Genomic DNA, 20575 nt, shown 5'->3' with positions numbered 1-20575 from the left:
TTTATTAATTAATATACATTTGAAAACTTATTTCCGTACACATATTAATTTTATAATTATTTTTTAAATTTTAAATTGAAATTAATGTATACATTTTGTTTTTTTATTTATTAATATTATTTAAATTTATTAAATTACATTTATTTTTGAATTTTCAATATTTTAATTTTTAATGCACTTCCCACCCTATTCCCCTAAAAACCCACAACCCGCTCCTTTATAATTTTGTTTGAAATTTTACATTGAAATCTATTTTGTAATTTTGTTTTGAAATTGTACATTATTATTTAAATTTTTATTTTTAATATTTTTTTAAATTTAAATATTTAAATATGTTATACACTTCCCACCCTATTCCCCGTAAAACCCATAACCCGCTCCTTTATAATATTTTTTGAAATTTGAAATTGGAATTCATTTGGTAATTTTGTTTTTAAATTTTAAATTATTATTTGAATTTTTTTAATTAATTTTTTATTTTTTATTTTAATATTTAAATTTTTAACACACTTCCCACCCTATTCCCCTAAAAACCACTACCCGCTCATAAAAAATAAATATTAGCAATATTGTACATACATTTTAACATTTACTGACATTTTTATTATATATTTTAACCCCTTCCATGCTCATGACAAGGTCAGCACGTCATGGGCTTTACCTGCACTGTGCTTATGACGAGCTGACCTTGTCATGAACAATGGTAAATCCGAAAATCCTGCACCGGTTGTGAAAACCCCTTAGCAGCCAAGGTGTTAAAACACTTCGCACCCTATTTCCCTGAAAACCCACAACCAGCTCCTAAAAATTATTATATATTTTTAACAATTTTTTTTAAATTTAAACAAAATGTTATTTATATATTTTAAAACACTTCTCACCCTATTCCCCTAAAAACTCACAACCGGCTCCTAAACATTATTATTCAGTTTTTACTATATTTTTTTTTCTTCAAATGAAAAATTGATATATTTTATAACACTAAATTAACTAACATATTATTTATTTTAAACTAAAAAATCAATATTGCAACATTATAAACATTCTACATTTAAAATATCGATATTCTGACAGTCGATATTCTGACAGTCGATATTCTGATAGTCGATATTCTGACAGTCTATTTAAATTTTCAATATTTTTTACTAATACAAAGAAACAATATTTTTCACATTCGATATTAATTACTCGATATTTTTAACTTCGATATTTTTAACTAAACATAGAAATCGATAAAAATAACTTCGATATTACTTACCTCGATATTACTTCCATCTCGATAATCTGGAGTCGATATTCTGTCCAGTCCAAATTAAAAACTCTATATTTTGACTACATACCACAGAATACACAGCCAAACACTAAGGGGGTCATTAGGAGATCGGGACCGCCCGCCATAAGGGCGGGGGTCCCGTAGGGGGAATTAGGATGTGCCCGCCATAGTGGCGGGCACATCCTACATATATATCATTGTGGCGGGCGGTGCACTCAGCACCACCCGCCACAATGATAAACATGTCAGCACGCATTTACATATCTAAAGCGTCAGGAAACGCGCGGTGCCTGCCGCCTTGCATATGCAAATGTGGGGGGGTACCATAGGTAGCCCCCATGTCCCCCTCCACCTCTGCCATCACCTGAGGACCCCGGAAGGGGCCCCCACAGCAATCGCCGCCTGCCTTTCCATGGCGGCATTGCCGCCGCGGAAAGGCCCCTACATATTGCCATTGTAATATGGCTGGCGGTGTTACACCGCCACCAAATTATTCTATTACCGCCACGGTCGCAAGGCAACCGCGGCTTTAAAGTGGCGGACAGTCTTTCCGTCCGCCGCTGTCCCCTCCGCCATCCTAATCTCGTGGGGGGGAATCAGGACATGGATGTTGGGCGGATTGCCTCCGCCAGGCCGGCGGTGGCCACCGCCAGCCTGGCGGAGGCAATCCGTCCGACATCATAACGGGCCCCTAAATGTGGTAAATGCGACCGTCGTGGTTCGAAGGATGTGGCCGTCTATACAGAAGACTGTCTATGTAGATGCCTGACCTCGCTTATAGGACATTCTACTTTGCCGACCGCCGGCTGATTTGAACCACGCGGTAGGCAAATTCAACCACAGCTGTCACAGTCATTGGATAAAGTTGGAAAATTCGACCGTTGTGGTCCATTGCCTGCGGCCAACTACAGAGAAGCTCGCCTATGTGGCTAACTTATACATTGCGGTTTGGAAATCAAGTCACTTGCCTCTAGATGCTGCTGCTTACAGATCCTCATTGTCAGCTGCTGTTTACCACCTCTGGTTAGTGATCATGTCACACTGTACAGGGAGCAGAGCCCCAGCCTTCACTGCTGGAGACCCTGTTGAATGAGGTCCTTTCCCTGTATCACCAGCTCTATGGCTCACCAGAGGAGCAGGTGAGCACTGCTAACACAGTATGTACTCTGCAACATTTATCCTATCCAATCCCAAGGGCCACAATGTGGCTCAGAGTCCCAGACTGACAGCAGGGTTTTGTAAATCAGATAGCGTGGTCCTGAACATGGGACAAATATGTCATTGTTCATGTGGCACTGTACTTTGTGCAATAACATCATCATGGTGATTTGTATACAATCCTGAACCCTACACCTGTTGTATGTATATATCTATGCTTGTATCACCCTATTGTTGCTAATGATGATTTTGCAAATCATTTGATGGCAGATTTTCTAACAAATGTATAGGTCTTACACCGTAACTTGTGTATGTTTACTATGAGTGTGTTTTGAGGATGATATGAAATATATATACAGTCCCAAAAATCACTCAACACACAAGAGGCCTCACCCTCCTGTTGTCAGGGAGATACCATCACGTCACAGACCCCTTCACAGTGAACCACAACGGTAATTTCACATATTGGATGGCCACAAGATGTACTGTTAGGTTGGAAAATGTCGGTATATGATGGCCATGTGGGTAAAGCATGCTCAGCATGCAGAGAGCAAACACTGGGCCAGATGTACGACCATGACAATTTGCGACTCACAAATTACGCTTGATTGTGAGCCACAATTTGCGAGTCGCAAAATGTCATGTACAACAGTGTCTGAGACAGTGTTTGCAATTCCCAAAGGGGTTGCAAATTGCATCCTTCATGAATATTCATGAGGCACTCGTAATTTTCATTCCCATTGGGAATGGCCGGCCCTCCCAGGGATGTTGGCATGCTGGGCTCAGCAGACATCCATGTCTGGGACTGCATTTAAATGAAGCAGTTCTTTTCTTTTTTTTTACATGCAGCCCACTGCCTGCCCCTAAATAATCTTTTCCCCTGCATTTGCAAAGGGGAAGGGGTTTCCTCGGGACCCCTTCCCCTTTGCAAATGCATTACCACCTTCTTGAAGAGGGCGGTAAATTGTGAGTGTTTTGCAACTGCAATTGCAAAACACTCATACATGGGGTAGAGAGTCGCTATTAGGAAGGGATGTCCTTGAAACGCCCCTTCCTAATAGAAAGTCACAATTCCTATTTAGAGAGTCACAAATAAATTGTGAATTGATAAATAGGAATTATACATGGCCCTATTAGTTTTTGCATGCGCAAACAGGTTGCTAACCCATTTGCGCATGCCATTTAGTGTCGTACAACCGGCCCACTGTCAATTATTTGTGCCCTGTATGGTACATGGCCCAGCTTGTAGCAGAGGCTCTCTGCCAATGGAACAGATGCCCATAGTTCTCTCCATGTACCTCTGCTAATTTTCAGCTGTGGCTTGAATCAGTGTCACAGGACCATGAGTTGGTCTACATGCACCTATAAATACTACATTTGGCATGGTGTATGGTGAAAACCCCAGAACTGAGACTTCTGTCTATGGACCCTTATTGTCACTGTATAATTGCCTTAGGACTGGCCCCTTAGTCCCACATGTCTGGATTTTACTGTCATGTGAGTGCTGCAATCAATATACAGGTACATTGCTCATGTGAAACATGTACACTGCAGATAGTTGATTACATCAGCAGTGAATTTCTGAAGAGCAATAAGTGCTGTGTTATAATGTGCAATCATGCAGTATGAACAACGGCATGTTGATGTCATCCCATGCACACTGCCACATATGGCACACTGTGTGTGCCATGATGCCATGACTTCCAGAAACACATGCAAATGTAGTAGGTTGTCCAAAGGAGTAAATCTCATGTCCATTGATCCTCAAAGTTGGAGCTGTCAGCCACACACATGCCAGCCCTTTCACTGTGACCCTATTCTTGGAATGTAGTCAATGCAATGGTAGCAGTGATATTGTGGACAGTTGGAATTTTGTAATTTGTCCAGACTGCCCAGGTGTCTGCCCAGTGCTGTACTACTACTGTAGCCATCAAGAGGACACAATGGTGTGCTATGTTACATGGTGACACTTTCCAGAACACTTGTGGTGTGTCGGTCAGGACTACATGATGTCAGTGGTCTAGTTTAGTCAGTATAGGCCTGATCAGGATGGAGGATAGAACCCAGAGGACTTTAACAGTGTACAGTTATGGTTTTTCTAGTGCACAGCATATGCTCTTCAAGCATATGAAGCATGTAATTGTGTTATATGGGTATGCTAGCAGTGTACTACCTCTTTGTCGCCCTAGCAGATAGCCTATATCTTGCATGTCCACGTAGTCTCTTCAGTTATTGCATTCATACAGGTCAACACCCATCAGAAGGTGTCCTTATGGAATGCCATCCCCTGTCAGTGCAGGAAAACGTGGGAGGACCTCAAAAGCTGAACCTGAAAGAATGAGAATGTCCAGATTAGGCTGTGCTCCGAAGGCAGAAGGGGCACGCGCTGGACCCTGACACTACTAGTGGGCTGCATACTGGCGGTGTCATACCCGGACCTTGACGGGCAGTTTAGAGCCCAACAGCAGCTAGGAGGGGGTAAGTATTGGCCCGAGTGAAACATTCTGCATCACGATCTATCTTTTATTACAGGCAGCTATTTCCCCATCAAGCATAAAGGTGAGTCATATCCCATAGAGTGGGAAAGTTGTTGAATGTGTAGGTCTGTTAGTAGGTGCATGGTGATAACCGCAGACCTTTGTCCATGTGAACAGGAACTAAGCATGGTCCAGTCAGATGCCAATTACCAGAGTTAGACAGCCACATCGCTGCCTAATGTCACATATGACCTAAATTATCTTTTGCAGTCATGTGTGACAGTGGACCCAAAAAGGCCACTTGTCAACATTGTGTTTGGAGTAATGCTCACTCACTACTGTGTCTCATGTGTTGGTGGGCCACTTACTTGTGACATGGCATACAATATTATTATTATTATTATTAATATTATTATTATATAGGCACTTATTAGCGCGCAGCTACCCCAACGGGGTGTCCCGGCGCTGTCTCAGACAATATAAAGAGCAGGAGCAACAGGCTGAGATTAATCCGGCCGGCTGAATAGCCAGGTTTTGAGGGCTTTGCGAAACAGAGGTTCCTCCTGGAAATGCCGTAGGTACGCGGGAAGTCTGTTCCAGCATTTAGTGGCACCCACCTCAAAAGATTTTCCACTGGATCTGGCTTTTTTAAATCTGGGTGTGATCAGCTGGCCTTGGGTGTTGGATCGTAACAATCTGGACTGAGCATAGGGGCGGAATCTCCTTCTAAGATAGGCGGGCCCTAGCCCCATGCTCGCCTGAAATGCCAGTGTCAGGACCTTGAATTCAATACGTTTAGTGATGGGAAGCCAATGAAGTTGGCGCAAAGAGGGGGTAATATGTTGTCTGAGAGGAATACCGCAGATTAAGCAATACACTCTGGATGCAGATACTGAGAACTACTTATCCTTGGTAAGTAGGGAATGTCAAGTACCATGACGTGGCTAACATCACTGGTGCAATATGTTTCAACGCCTACATGCTGGCATATATACCTTTACGTGTTTTACTGTCACATGTACAAATATTCTATACATGATCTGAGGGTCTACAAAGTTTTCAATCTGAATCCATCATATATGTATGTATTGGCCAATGTGTATGTGAAAATATAATTCAATGATGAGTATACAGAGTAGGTGTAACCACAAACAGGAGTGTGTAGATATCTGTAGGTGAGTCACACATCCCCTTTGACATTGATGAATGCCATTGGCCCGGTCACAATTTTGAGACAATGACTCACATGGTTGGAACTTTTCCAGTACTTTCAGGAAATGCAACTTTGCATGTCATTAAGGTTGTATTTGTCATGAGGGATACACATGTGCCTTTGTGGAGGATCATTCTGTGGCTGGTGATATGCACCAGGGAGCGGTATGCAGACATGCTTTACTCATATGTGTCTGTAAGCACTAAGTACTACATCGCTATTTGTGAAACAGAAATTCCAGTGAATTCCCTTCCCTTGTGGACACGATTAAGACCTCTTTATTGACTGGATATCTACTAAGCCTCATGTTCTAATAGCTTTGAGATTTACAATGTGAAAAATATGTGCTCATATGAACCAATATTGACTAGGGATGTTCATAGGCAGACTCATGTCCAATGGTTATTTGTGCTGAATTCGCACACCAGTTGCAACCACACTTTCTCCATTCTACTCTTCTGTACTACATGTGACATCCTAGCTAAGCTATTCATGTGAAGCTTTCTGGGTCATCTGGCAGTGGACAGATGTGAAAGTGTTTCTTGGGAATTGTGTACAGTGTGAAATGGGCAGTTTCATGTCCCATTGTTCTTGGTAGTCACACACTGGTTCATCGTAGCTGCAGCAGGTGCCCGGCAATAATACATGTTGTGGATTAGGGACACCTGACCATTTGCTGATTGCAGGGGCCTTGTGTGGATAGGTAGTAATGCATTCCATATGGACATCCCATCTGACGACATCAGGTAACTATGGTAAGCTACAAAGGCAGAGTTGACTGGGTGATGATATCTCCTGCTACACACATGAGGGTGGACTGTGGTTATGATACCATTATGTGTGACAGTGCAAAGATCATGTTGCATTCTAATGCCAATGTAGGAGTAACTGTAGTCATCCTAGTACATGTTGTGATCAGTGCAATTCCGTAATGTGTTGTGTTAGGATGTTACTCGACGCACAGCCTTGGTTTCCTCTGATGATACACCCAGTTACCTCGGCTCTTACAGAGAAGTTGAGATTGGATCGGGATTAAGGAGAATTTTACGGCGTTTCTAGGTAAGCCTGGCCTCACGGAGACAGCTTTTGATCCTCCATGACACCCGTTCTATATTACTGAAAACCACACTTATTGCCCACAGATACGGCGTTTGGGAGCGCGTGATTAATTGACACAATCCCAGTCTTTCTGCGGCAGGTACGTGGGCAGATAGTCCTTCTAGTTAATAACCAATGGCCCTCGTCATGTTGGAAGTCTAATTTACTGAATGTATACGTTTGACTTTTGCAGATTGCCTTAGAATTGTATGACCGAAATTTAAAGAATCAACATACTTTTCGGTGCTCACTGTGGCAGGTAGGCTAGCTTTTAAGCTCACTACACCAGAGCTTTAACTGATCTAGACTTTGACAGACCACTTAAGACAAGATTATGACATCAACTCTGTCCCTCATTATCACGAATAGGCTCTTTCCCTAATTGTTGATATGTTAACCCTGTATCCATCTAGAAAGTTACTTATGAATATCTAGTGAAATGACTATCAGCTATAATATGCCCGTGTATATGAACCTGGCTAGTGACATCGATTTGGTTTTTTCTGGTTGAGTCAGGAGTGTCTGTGTTTTTGTTGGTCGTTTTTAATATGGAAGAGTTAGGTACCATTTATTGGTCACAAGCATTTTCATTTAAGTATCAAAACAAGTGCTAAAGGGATGATTTCCTCTCTGTTAATGTTTAAATGAATTTAGTATCTTTATTTCTATAAGTAACTCTTTTTACAGAACCATGGTAATAGTTAAACTGGTTTGTTTACCGCTCACTACGGTAACTTGACATTCATTGTCGTTTTTCTTTATATTTATGTTACATTGTTTACATTTTTACAGAAATTGTAGTGCACCCTGTATATACCCTGTCCTTATGAAGACCCCGATGTAAGGCAACAAACACGCCTACAACTGTAGCGTGGGGTCGAAACGTCGATGACTACTTTTTAATTTCCTCAGTTGACACCGCCCGCCTTAATTTGGATATACCTGTGTCAATATAGACAATTCTAAGTATAATGGGATATGTGATGATCCCTCACTTTGGCTCAGGGATCTGAAGCCTCTGGAATATAACTGTATTTCAAATGTAATTAGATATTTAAAAGTTGTCACGAATTCTACCCTTTCACTTTCCTTCTCCTTCACAGCATCACGCTATCTCACTCCCTTTCTTTGGGGCACTGTTATTTACCAAGTATATTGGTTTACTCATTGTGATTAATTTACAGTGTTTTGACTGTTTTTACATTTTCTCTAAATAAATTCAAACAATGGTATACTGTTTCACAGGGACCCCTTCTTTGTACAACTTATTTCATTACAGCAACCACGGTGGGGAGAGGACGCCCTTCTGGTGTCCTTCATGTATGGATTAGTGTATCACTGCATTGGACTGTCACCATTCATAATCTATCATCAGATGATATCTATCTCTTAAGGGCCTGAGTGGTGGCAAGACCTTGGAATTGTTCTGCGTATGTGCCAGAAGTACTACAGGCGGAAAGTCCTCACCCATAATATCAATACTGGATGCTACGCTAGCTGATATCCCCCCACAGTCTAAAGTAATCGTAGGGGGTGATTTTAATTGTACATTTGAGCCCCTAGCCGGTGAAGAGACACTTGGCTTTACGGAAGACGATTGGAGGCAGTCCATCCCACCCTTATCCTTGGAACCCATTAAGAAATGGTCGGCCAGAGTAATTCAAATGAATGCCCTAACATTGGAACACAACTTACGGGCCCTTAATCGGAGGACTCCTTCGGATCTCAATGGGGCTATGACATATAACAGAATAGGCAGTCAATCTCGTATTGATTATATTTTATTAGATACCGATTCATGGAACAACTTAGTGGACATGTAGGTCATACAATCCCAGGACAGTGACCACAATCCACTCGGTATGAAGATAAATTGGGGGTCTGCGATTGAAAGAAGGGCTGTCCCCATGATGATCACGAAGGATGTAGTCCCCACAAATTGTAATTGAAAGTTGAAATGGAGCAGGGTAAGATGCGATGAGGGAAAACTAGCCAATGTTAAAGAGCTTGTCCATGCAAAAACGGCTGACCTTACATTATGTAGTCTATTGAAACCTAAAGACGCAGATTTCAATTTACCAGATTCTTATAAGATCTTAATTGACAAAATTGGCATGATATTTACTTCAGGGGTTAGTAGGGGACCTATAAAAGCCAAACAAAAATCTCTGAATGGCAGCCCTTGGTATACTGCTGAATGCAGGGTTAAAAGAAAAGCAATAACAGCAGCCATAAAAAATTATGATATCGCAGCAGTAAGACTGGCCAGAAAAGATTACTCCCGAATTACTAAAGTAGCAAAGAGGGATTGGGAGGAGGACCATTGGGAGCAACTTAAGCTTGCAACCAATGCAAAAGATGCAACCTAATTTTGGAACTTGGTTAAGAAATTAGATAGAAAAGGGGCAGAGCAAATATCTAACCATATTACGGAATCACAGTGGCACTCTCACTTCTTCAAATTATATTGTGGAGAAGTGGATCTGGGACCAACAATAGGGATAGATAATGAACTGAATATGGAGACTCCCAATCAGTTGGAAATCTTTTCAGCTCGGGAAGTGCAGGACGCAATCGCAAGAATAACACCGGGTAAGGCTGCAGGGCCAGATGGGCTGCCAGGCGATTTTCTCCTGCACGACCCAAAGCCATGGTCCGATCTTATAGTCCTTATAATTAACTTAATTCTTCTTGGACACCCCGTCACGGAATCTTGGAAGGGGGCGGAGGTTGTAACCATTTATAAAAAAGGAGATAGGGAGGACCCTGCCAACTACAGACCTATTAGTCTGATTGATACAATTCAGAAGGTAGTTGGCAGGGTCGTAGTAACCAGAATAGGGACCTGGATAGACGATAATAACATCTTGACACAATATCAGGCGGGATTCAGGCGGAATGTTGGTATGATGGACTAGGTTTTTACGGTTTTGTGCGGTGTGCTGGAAAACTGTGTCCATCGAGAGGGGTAGTCTATTCTTGGCCTTCATTGACCTCAAAACAGCATTTGACGTAATCCCCCGTAAGAAGTTGTGGTCAGTCTTGCTGGACATGGGGTTACCGAGTTACTTAATGCAGTTGGTTGTTAGGCTCCACTAGGGAAATTATACCAGAGTTCGATGTGGGAACCAAGGCCAATTAACAGAGAGGGTGCCAGTTAGCAGAGGGGTCCGCCAGGGTTGTGTTATGGCCCCGACATTGTTCTCACTCTTTATAAATGGGGTGGTAGACTTTTTGAGGGAGGGCACTGGCGATCCCCAATCCTGGCCGGGGAAAAAACACCAACCCTACTATTTGCAGACGACACCCTCCTGATGTCTAAAACCCCATCTGGTTTACAGAAGCTGCTTGATCACTTTAGTTTGTTTTGCGAAGAGCGAGGGCTAACAGTGAACACATCAAAAACTAAGCTGATGGTCTTATCTACCAAAAAAAGCCAGGAAGGTTCATCTTACCCTAGATGGGTCTCTGCTGGAGGTGGTGGAAGAGTTTGACTATCTGGGGGTTAGGTTAAGTAACAACATGAAATGGGACTCCCACTTAGCAAAGATGCTCTTAAACCTGAAAAGGGCTTCAGGAGATATCTTGAGAGACTAGTAGGCCAATAGCATCGGCCCTTGCAGTCTACGAGGGGAAGGCGCTGGCCTTGGCTATTTATGGCTCGGAATTGTGGGGGGATGAGAATACAAGAGATCTGGTCACAGCCGAGAATACGTTTGTGAGAGACTTAGTGCCACTGCCCCTCTCAACCCTTTGAAGCCCCTGTACAATGATACGGGTAAACGCTCAATCGCAGACATAGTACGCCTTCGCCCACTGCTATTTTGGGTGCGCCTGTGAAGGACCCCAGATTTAGCCCACTATGCTCGGGTGTTGGATGAGCTGATTAAATTGAATGTGGCAAACAAGATAAAATGGCTAAACTCCTTGAGAAAACTAGTTGTGAAGTTAGGAATGGTAGAATTTTGGAACTCCCAGATGCCTCCTCACAAACAAATTGTTAAGAAAATTTACTGGGAGTGGGTTGAATCTGAGGAATCTAAAAGCACAAAGTGGGGTCAAATAACTAATCAATTTCTTGAACACAAGCCAATGAGGAAGTTGGAGCCCTTTTTGGATTTTATCCAAATCCCGAGAGATAGATCCCTCTTCCTGAAGATGAGGTACGGTATACTCCCCATCAAAAAGTTCACAGAAGGGTGGAAAGGAGTGAGGGACCATGATCTTACTTGCCCAGGGTGTTCATGCAAGAGAGAAACTCTGCCCCATTTCTTGTTTGCTTGTAAAGCCTACAAACTCCCCAGAGCAAAATGGTTAAAACCTGTTTGTAGGGAGATGGGAGTTAGAGATTTCAGGATTGCTTTGTGTATTTTCCTAACGGACACTACATCGCTGTTTATTGTGTGCGGAATTGCAACGTTTTTGGCTAGTGCCTGGTTCATTCGGACCAGGCTGATAAGTAACATTAATAATTAGATCCCTGTACCTACATAGATGAATTTTAGATTGATTGTACCTTGTCTGTAACCACCATTTTTATTGTATATAGATTTTAGCCTTTTTTAAATGATGAGAGATGTAATACTACTGTACATTGGTTTTTTGTATATAAATGTTTGTACTTTTATGATATGTAATATATTGAATAAAGTATTACTACTACTATATACCTCGATGAGTTTAGGAGTTAATAGCTCTTTGTATTCCTTGTAGAAATCGCCGGTAAACCCGTCGAGCCCAGGTGCCGATGAGCCCAAATAGTATCAACGGTCAATATTACATCCACAACCGAGATTGGTTCTGCCAAGAAATCCTGCATGTATTTCTCAAGGTATACCAAGGTTATCTTTTCTAGATAACCTTCTTGGGCTGTGTAATCGCTACCTATAGTGGTGGAATATAGGGCAGAGAAGTATTCCAAAAATGTGTTCTGAATGTCCGTTGTGGAGGTGTATTGTTGTGCGTCCATGGAGAGCATTTCAGTGATGTAGTTTTGTGATATGGGGGGCATAAGAGATGGTCCTGAACCCTGCCAGGCCTTTTACCCACGCCGTACCATTGGGCCGTCTGATACTTTCCTAGGAATAGAATTTCCCGATCAGCTGTTTCCCTGTATACTTCCAGTATCACCAGGTATTCTTCCAGTAGCACCAGCCTCTTGCCCTCATATGTGGGTTGTGGGTGACCTGTGGTGGCCTCATCTAATGCCTGGAGGTCATGCTTTAGGCGTGTCAGTGTGTTATGTAGGTTTCTGAGGACTCCTGCATGTTTAGCTATGCATGTACCCCTGATATCAGCCTTAAAGCTCTCCCACAAAACCGCCCACGTGTTCACTGAGGCTGTGTTGATGGCAAAGTATTCCTCGATGGCTTCCAGTATTCCTTCTTTGAACACTTCATCATGTAACGTGCGAGTAGGGAATCGCCACTGACATTCAAAACCCTCTGGGTGAGGAATCTTCAGGAGTAGCGTCACTGGGGAATGGTCTGAGTAAGTCCTAGAAAGGGTCCCAACTGATGCACACCAACCATAAATGTCGGGGGAAAATAACCAATAATCAATCCTCGTCCAGGTGTTGTGTTGGCCTGAATAGTGGGTATATTCTGTGGTGATTTGATTATGTTTACACCAGACATCCAACAACGTGAACCAATCACAGAGCTCATGCAGTGCTCAGCGGGCTTGCGTTTAGTATCTGAAGACCTAGAGGTGCAATCTTTTTCAGGGTTACATAATAGGTTGAAATCCCTACCTATAATTCATGTCTGTGACTGTACCTGCATGAGTCATGTGTGAAGGGAATGAAAGAAGTTGGTGTCATCCATATTAGGGGTGTAGACACAAAGCAATGTAACATTGATGGGCGTGGCTTCCATCTCGGGCTGCTCTGGGGTTTGGGGTGCAGCTCCTCTGTCCCTCCCCCCCTGGCTAATACTTCCGGGCCTGGCGAGTCCCGCCCTCAGCTCTTCCTGACACTCAGACCTCCCGAGGCTTCGCCGGGAGCAACGACGCTACCTGCTGTGGCGTAACTTTGCTTTTAAAATCGCCCTTTTAGACTGTACCTGCACCTGTTCTGGGGCCGCGCTCTGGACACCGCGCACCCCTCGCCGCCTCTTCACCCCCCCTTGGCTCACGCTACCAGAGCGCCCCACGCTGAGCATTCTCCCCCCTCTGACGGGCAGGTCACTGGGGCGGGGACGGGCGTGGCTTCCATCTCGGGCTGCTCTGGGGTTGGCGGTGCAGCTCCTCTGTCCCTCCTCCCAGTGCCACGCCCCTACTGCTTCCTGTGGCCTAATTTATGGCACTTCTATCCCGGCCGCGCAGCGGGCGAGACGAAGGCGCGCCGAAGTTGCGCCTAAGTTAAGCCCGTCTGCGCCCGTCCGCGACAGGCCGGGACCTGGGGCTACACACCCTGCCCCTCTGCTAGCATACTCCTCTGTGCAACTCCTCTCCTGCTCGGCTGATGTGCCTCTTCCCCTTTCCCTTACGCAGCATCTCACTTCCTTAGGCATTTATGCCCCTCATCCTGGCCGTGCCGCTTCCCTGCAGCTTACTTCTTCCTTGCACTCCCAGGATCCCACGCCTTCCATCAATATTTCTTGCCCCTCCCATATTGCCTCTGCCTGTCTCCTCAACACTCGTTCGGCAGGCAAGCACCAACTGCAATTATTCAACCTTCTTACCTCAGATTCTCCTGATATTCTGTTTTTAACAGAAACTTGGTTCTCAGAGGCTTCTCTTCCTGATATCCTGGCCATCCTCCCTGAATCCTATTACGCCCTCCGGGCTGATCGCCCTGACGGCAGGATCGGAGGGGGTGTAGCCATGATTGCTCGGGCCAGTCTTCAATTCCAGCGCCTTTCCCAACCTTCCATAGCTGGGGTTGATTTCTTGGTTGCCCGTTCCACTAACCTTCCCGTTCCTTTGACAGTTGCCTTTGTGTACCGCCTCCCCTGAGTATGCCCTTATTTTTGGCCTCCCTGCAGGAACTCCTTGCTACGCTTGTAGTTAATAACTCCTCGGTTCTCCTGCTAGGAGACTTCAATTACTGGCCTGGCGACCCCAGGGAGGATCTGGCATCCCAGGACTTTACGGCCTTCCTCCTGTGTCTTAACCTCCAGTCCCATGTTTCTGCTCCCACCCACAATCTTGGCCATATACTGGACCAAGTCTGGTCATCTCAGGACATAGTCTCTCCCCCTAGCATTCTTCCCTGCACATGGTTCGACCCTTCTCTTATCTTTTTCTCTATTAATCTTGGCTCCCTTCACAAACCCCCTCGCCCTAAGAATATCTTTGCCCGCAGTTGGAACCGTGCGGATCTGCACTCTCTCTCTCTTTCCCTTGCATCTTCCCCCCCTGACCTTAATGGTCTCCCTCTTGATATCCAGGCCGCTGCAGTCAGCAACTGGCTATCTTCTTCCTGTGACCTAACTGCCCCTCTCAAGATAGTCAAGGCTATTCGCCCACATGAGGCCCACGGATGGTTTAATTCTGAACTCAAGGTTCTTAAACTGGTACTCAGACGCTCTGAGCGTCTTTGGCGCCGTACTTACTGCCCCGACCTCAGGGCTAAATACAAACGTCTGCTGAATGACTATAAGAAAGCCATCCTTGCGTCCAAGACCAAGTACTTCTCTGAGCAGGTCGCATTGTCCACAAATAAATCCAAAGAGATTTTCTCTCTGGTCAACAACTTGGCCACCTCTGATCGTGTATGCCCCAAGCTCATTCCTTCCCAGGCCCTCTGTTCCTCCTTAAACGACTTCTTTATCGAGAAGATCGTTAAAATAAAATCTAACATTCCTATCACACCTCTTCCCTCTCCTCATCCTGCCCCTTCTGTGTCTAACTCCTCCTTCGATTCCTTCCCGCCTATTTCCTTGGACTCTTTTCTTGCCTTGCTCACTAAAACCAAATCCGGCTCTCCAGCCGATTGTGCTCCTGCTCGCATGCTGAGAACTCTCTTTACCTCTTGCCCTACCACTCCCCTTTCTCTTCTTAATGCCTCCCTTTCTTCTGGCTTGGTTCCTTCTTCATTTAAATCTGCGATTGTCCTTCCCATTCTCAAAAAACCTGGTCTTGATTCTTCTCTTCTTTCTAATTTCAGACCCATTTCTCTCTTACCCTATCTCGCTAAAATTCTCGAAAGCCATGTCACTTCTTGTCTTTCTTCTTACATTGAGCAGAACCATCCCCTTGCTTCCCATCAAGCGGGCTTCCGCTCGGGCCACTCTACGGAGTCAGTGGTGCTTGCGGTTCTTGCTGAGCTGAAAGCTAAGGCCCATACCAACTCCCCTCAAGCTGTGGTTCTCCTCAATTTGTCCTCTGCGTTCGACACGGTTGATCATACCATCTTACTTGACCGTGTCGGCGCAGCGGCCATTCGGGGCTCTGCTCTCTCTTGGATCACGTCCTTTCTAACAGGACGTTCACAAGCCGTTCACCTCTCTGGTTTCTACGCTTCTCCCCTTCCGGTGTCCTGTGGGGTTCCTCAAGGCTCCTCCCTCTCTCCTCTTCTTTTTAATCTCTATATTCGATGACCTCCAGCTCGTTTTCGACCTCTCCTCTTCTTCTCACTCCCTCTCATTTTTTCATTCCACTCTGGTTTTTATTTCCGGTTGGATGAGCGCCAATCATCTCAAGCTCAATCTAGACAAGACTGAGCTTGTCTTGACTGGTGGCTCATCCAGTCCATGGTCTTCTGCTTTCTGGCCCCCCATCCTTGGTCCCCCTCCTACCCCGGTTTCCTCTGTTAAAACGCTGGGCATCAAGGTCAGCCAGGACCTGTCAATGCATGCACAGGTTAGCTCTGTAGTGTCCTCCTGCTTCCTCTCCCTCCGCTTGATCCGAAAAATCTCCCGCTTTTTTTCCCTGGATTCCCTTAAAATTATCATTTCGGCCCTCATCACCTCCCGCCTTGATTATGGAAATAGCTTGTTCGTGGGCATCCCCGCCTACGAAACTCGCCGTCTTCAAGCAATCCAGAATCAGGCTGCCCGTCTTATTTTTAATTTTCCCAAAACTCACCATATCACTCCTGTCCCTAAATCACTTCATTGGTTACCTGTTTTGCAGAGATCCCTATTTAAACTAGGGTGCCTAGTTTTCCGGGCTGTTGATCGCTCTGCTCCGGCGTTCATCAATACCTTGATCTCCACTCATACCCATGCCCGTACCCTCCGCTCATCTACTTCCGCCCTCCTCACTGTTCCTCGCTTTCGCAAATCCCGCACTGGTGGTACAAGATTTTCTGTCCTGGCCCCCCGGTTCTGGAACTCCCTCCCTCTATCTATGCGCTCAATTCCCATCTTTTCACACTTCCGCAAAGCGCTCAAAACATTCTTGTTTGCCCAGGCCTACACCTGTTAACTTCCTTGGCCCTGTCTGTATCTGTTGTTTAGAGCTCTCAGCGCCAGGAAGCCGCTTGGCCACAGTGCGCTTAACAAATATCTTATTCATTCATTCATTCATTCAACATTCCTACCCAGCAGTGTCCCAGAAATCGCTAGGTATCTTCCTTCGTCATCTTGTAGCATGGAGCAAAAGCAAAAGCAGAAGGGAACTCTTTTATGTATTAAAATGGCTGTGCCATTAGCTAAATATCTGTGTGCACCCCAGCTAGCTCCAATGTGTGCCATGTCAGTTTTGGGGAGGTGAGTCTCTTGTAAATAAGCGATATCTACATTATGTTGTAACAGATAATTGGAGCACCTGTCTATATTTTCTCTTATCATTAAGGCCCGTACATTCCCTGACAATAGGGAGAGGTTTGAGAGACACTCTATGTTGCCAAATCTGGCCATTTATCCGGGATAGCAACTTCAATGCTGTATTGTGATGACTATAAACAATTGTTAATAGCAAGAACGACCCAGCCGAACCACATCCAGGGTAGGGCCAATCCCAACAAAACGAATAACGTGAAGTACCAAATTGTTTCACAGTGAAGTTAAAATCTCAAGGAACAGTACTCCAGAGTTACCCAAACCATTCTCAAAAGAAAACACCATGGAGGGGGGTTACGCCCTGGCGAGCTACTAGCTAAATGCAATACCAATGTAAGGAGATCAATAAGCATATTCCTGAGTTCACATTGAAATAAGTCACATGAGACTAGATGCTGAGCCATCCCGTGCCCGCACTGGAAAACAGTTTGGCGCTTGCATCAGATCCAACGTATGGAGGGGGAGGGCCCGATCCCACCCTGTTAGAGGGAAGATTGTTCTGTTTGTAGACTAGGCAAAACTCCTGCACCTCTGTTGGGTTTTCGAAGATTCAAGCCCTGTCATCCACGTCGACCTTTAACCTGGCAGGGTATAACATACCATACTGCAATCCCAAGTTCCTCAGGGAGGCTTTGACCCCATTGATATTACGCTGTGCGTCATGTACCATGGCCGTAAAATCTGGGTAAAAGGACAGTTTTGCACCCTGCCAGTCACTGTCACCGCTGTCTCTAGCCAAGCCGAGTGCAGCGTCACGGTCCCGAAAGTTCATTACTCGCGCCACGAAGGGCTTTGGCGGAAAATCTGGGTGGGGGCGAGGTCCTAGAGATCTGTGTGCCCTCTTAATTACAAAACCAGCAGTGAAGGAGTCCTTGCCGAATAATTTGATTTACAAAGTATCAACATATAGATCCATTCGGCCCGTCAGGGTAGACTTCGGAACGCCAAGAATGTGTAGATTGTTGTGGCGGCTGCGGGCTTCGAGGACTTCATTTTTGATGGCCACCTCCTTTAAAATACGCTTGGCGGATTGCACCGTTCCATCCTCAATGTCGGAGATACAAGCTTCAGCTACATTGAGCCGCCTGTCGTGCACTTGGATTTTGGTGCCCAGATTCGAAATGGTTTCATCGAGTAGATCAAAGCGGTTGTCCAATGCCTTAAAGCCCACTCGCATCTCGCAGAGTAAGGAAGCTGCTGTGTCTGAGGGAGTATCTTCTTGCCCCCTTGTTGCGCAGATTCAGCCATGGCAGGGTCCTTTTGCGGAGCGGTTTCAACAAGTTTTTTAAATGGCAAAGTCCTTTGCTTTGGGTCCTTGTGCCCCTTGCCGTGTCAAAACTGCTTTGCCTCGCCCCCCAGGCCTCAGCGGGCACGCCCTGCACTATTAACTCCCTCTCTACTGATGTGCAAAGATGGATTCAAAATGGCAATGTTTGTTATGAACGGACCCTGTTGCCCCTGAGCAGGGTGTGCCACAGGTGATAAGTCAGCAAAACACACAAGATGATGGACCGGATGTTGCACATTGGCAAAACATTCACCCCCAGTCAGAGATCTGGGTTTATTCCATTGTTATTTGCTCACCACGCCACCTCAGTTGAGGAATGGCCATATGCAAATCGGTCTTGATCCTCTGCCTCATGGGAACAGTTCAGCCTGAACTGCCAAGCCATGTCTTCCCCGGACCAGAATCAAGCATCCTAGGACCGGTTTCTGGCTATCAGCCGTCATCAGCCAGGATAGCTTGACTCCAGTGGCGTTGTGAGCATGGGACCCACGTCTGGGCATACCCTTCCCACATAGGGCGAACAGCAGAACACACAAGATGATTTGGGGTGAATGTACAACATTGTTCTGCATTCTGTCCATCAACTGCTGTTTTTGCATTTGTCACCCTGAGTGGGACGGGTATGCTGAGACGTAAGTTCCGTGCTCTCCATGCCACTGGAATCAAGCTATCCTGGCTGATGATGGTTGAAACCTCAAACCGGTCCTTGGATGCTTGTTTCCAGTCCAGGGAGGACCTGGCTTGGCAGTTCGGGCTGGACTGTTCCCATGGGGCACAGGGTCATGACTGATATGCATATGGCTGGGTCCCAACTGGAATGGCATGGTGAGCAAACACACAATGGATTTAGGCCCAGATCTCTGAGTTGGGGTGAATGTATGACATTGTTCTGCATTCTGTCCATCAACTGTTGTTTTTGCATTTGTCACCCCGAGTGGGGCGGGTATGCTCAGACGTGAGTCCCGTGCTCTCCATGCCATTGGAATCAAGCTATCCTGGCTGATGAGGGCTAAAAGCTCGAAACCGGTCTAAGGATGCTTGTATCCAGTCCAGGATAGGACCTACTTGGCAGATCGGGTTGGACTGTTCCTGTGGGGCACAGGGTCAAGACTGATTTGCATATGGATGGGTTCAAACTGGAATGGCATGGTGAGCCAAAAAGCTATGGATTTAGACCCAGATCTCTGTATCGGGGTGAATGTATGACATTGTTCTGCATTCTGTACATCAACTGTTCTTTTTGCAATTGTCACCCCAAGTGGGACGTGTATGCTCAGACGTGAATCCTGTGCTCTCCATGCCACTGGAATCAAGCTATCCTGGCTGATGAGGGCTGAATGCCTGAAACCAGTCCTAGGATGCTTGTTTCCAGTCAAGGGAGGACCTGACTTGGCAGTTCGGACTGGACTGTTCCCATGGGACACAGGGTCAAGACTGATTTGCATATGGATGGGTCCAAACTGGAATCGCATTTTGAGCAAAACAACGATGGATTTAGGCCCAGATCTCTGTACTGGGGTGAATGTATGACATTGTTCTGAAATTAAACTTATAAACGCGCAACTTTGCCCGGAGGCATCAAGGCGCCAAGGTTCTGTATTCTGTCCATCAACTGTTGTTTTTGCATTTGTCACCCTGAGTGGGAAGGGTATGCTCAGACGTGAGTCCTGTGCTCTCCATGCCACTGGAATCAATCTATCCTGGCTGATAAGGGCTGAAAGCTCGAAACTAGTCCTAGGATGCTTGTTTCCAGTCCAGGGAGGACCTGGCTTGGCAGTTCAGGCTGGACTTTTCCCATTGGGCACAGGGTCAAGACTGATATGCATATGGCTGGTTCCCAACTGGAATGGCATGGTGAGCAAACACACGATGGATTTAGGCCCAGATCTCTGTACTGAGGTGAATGTATGACATTGTTCTGCATTCTGTCCTTCAACTGCTGTTTTTGCATTTGTCACCCCGAGTGGGACGGGTATGCTCAGACGTGAGTCCCATGCTCTCCATGCCATTGGAATCAAGCTATCCTGGCTGATGAGGGCTGAAAGCTCGAAACCGGTCTTAGGATGCTTGTATCCAGTCCAGGATAGGACCTGGCTTGGTAGTTCGGGCTGCACTGTACCCATTGGGGTACAGGGTCAAGACTGATTTGCATATGGCTGGGTCCAAACTGGAATGACATGTTGAGCAAAAAAACGATGGATTTAAGCCCAGCTCTCTGTACTGGGGTGAATATATGACATTGTTTGGCATTCTGTCCATCAACTGTAGTTTTTGCATTTGTCACCCCAAGTGGGACGGGTATGCTCAGAAGTGAATCCTGTGCTCTCCATGCCACTGGAA

Source organism: Lissotriton vulgaris, chromosome 1_1 (assembly GCF_964263255.1).
Source record: "Lissotriton vulgaris chromosome 1_1, aLisVul1.2, whole genome shotgun sequence".
NCBI classification, from domain to species: domain Eukaryota; kingdom Metazoa; phylum Chordata; class Amphibia; order Caudata; family Salamandridae; genus Lissotriton; species Lissotriton vulgaris.
The sequence above is the reverse complement of the archived record's forward strand: the minus strand, read 5'-3'. Positions refer to the sequence as shown.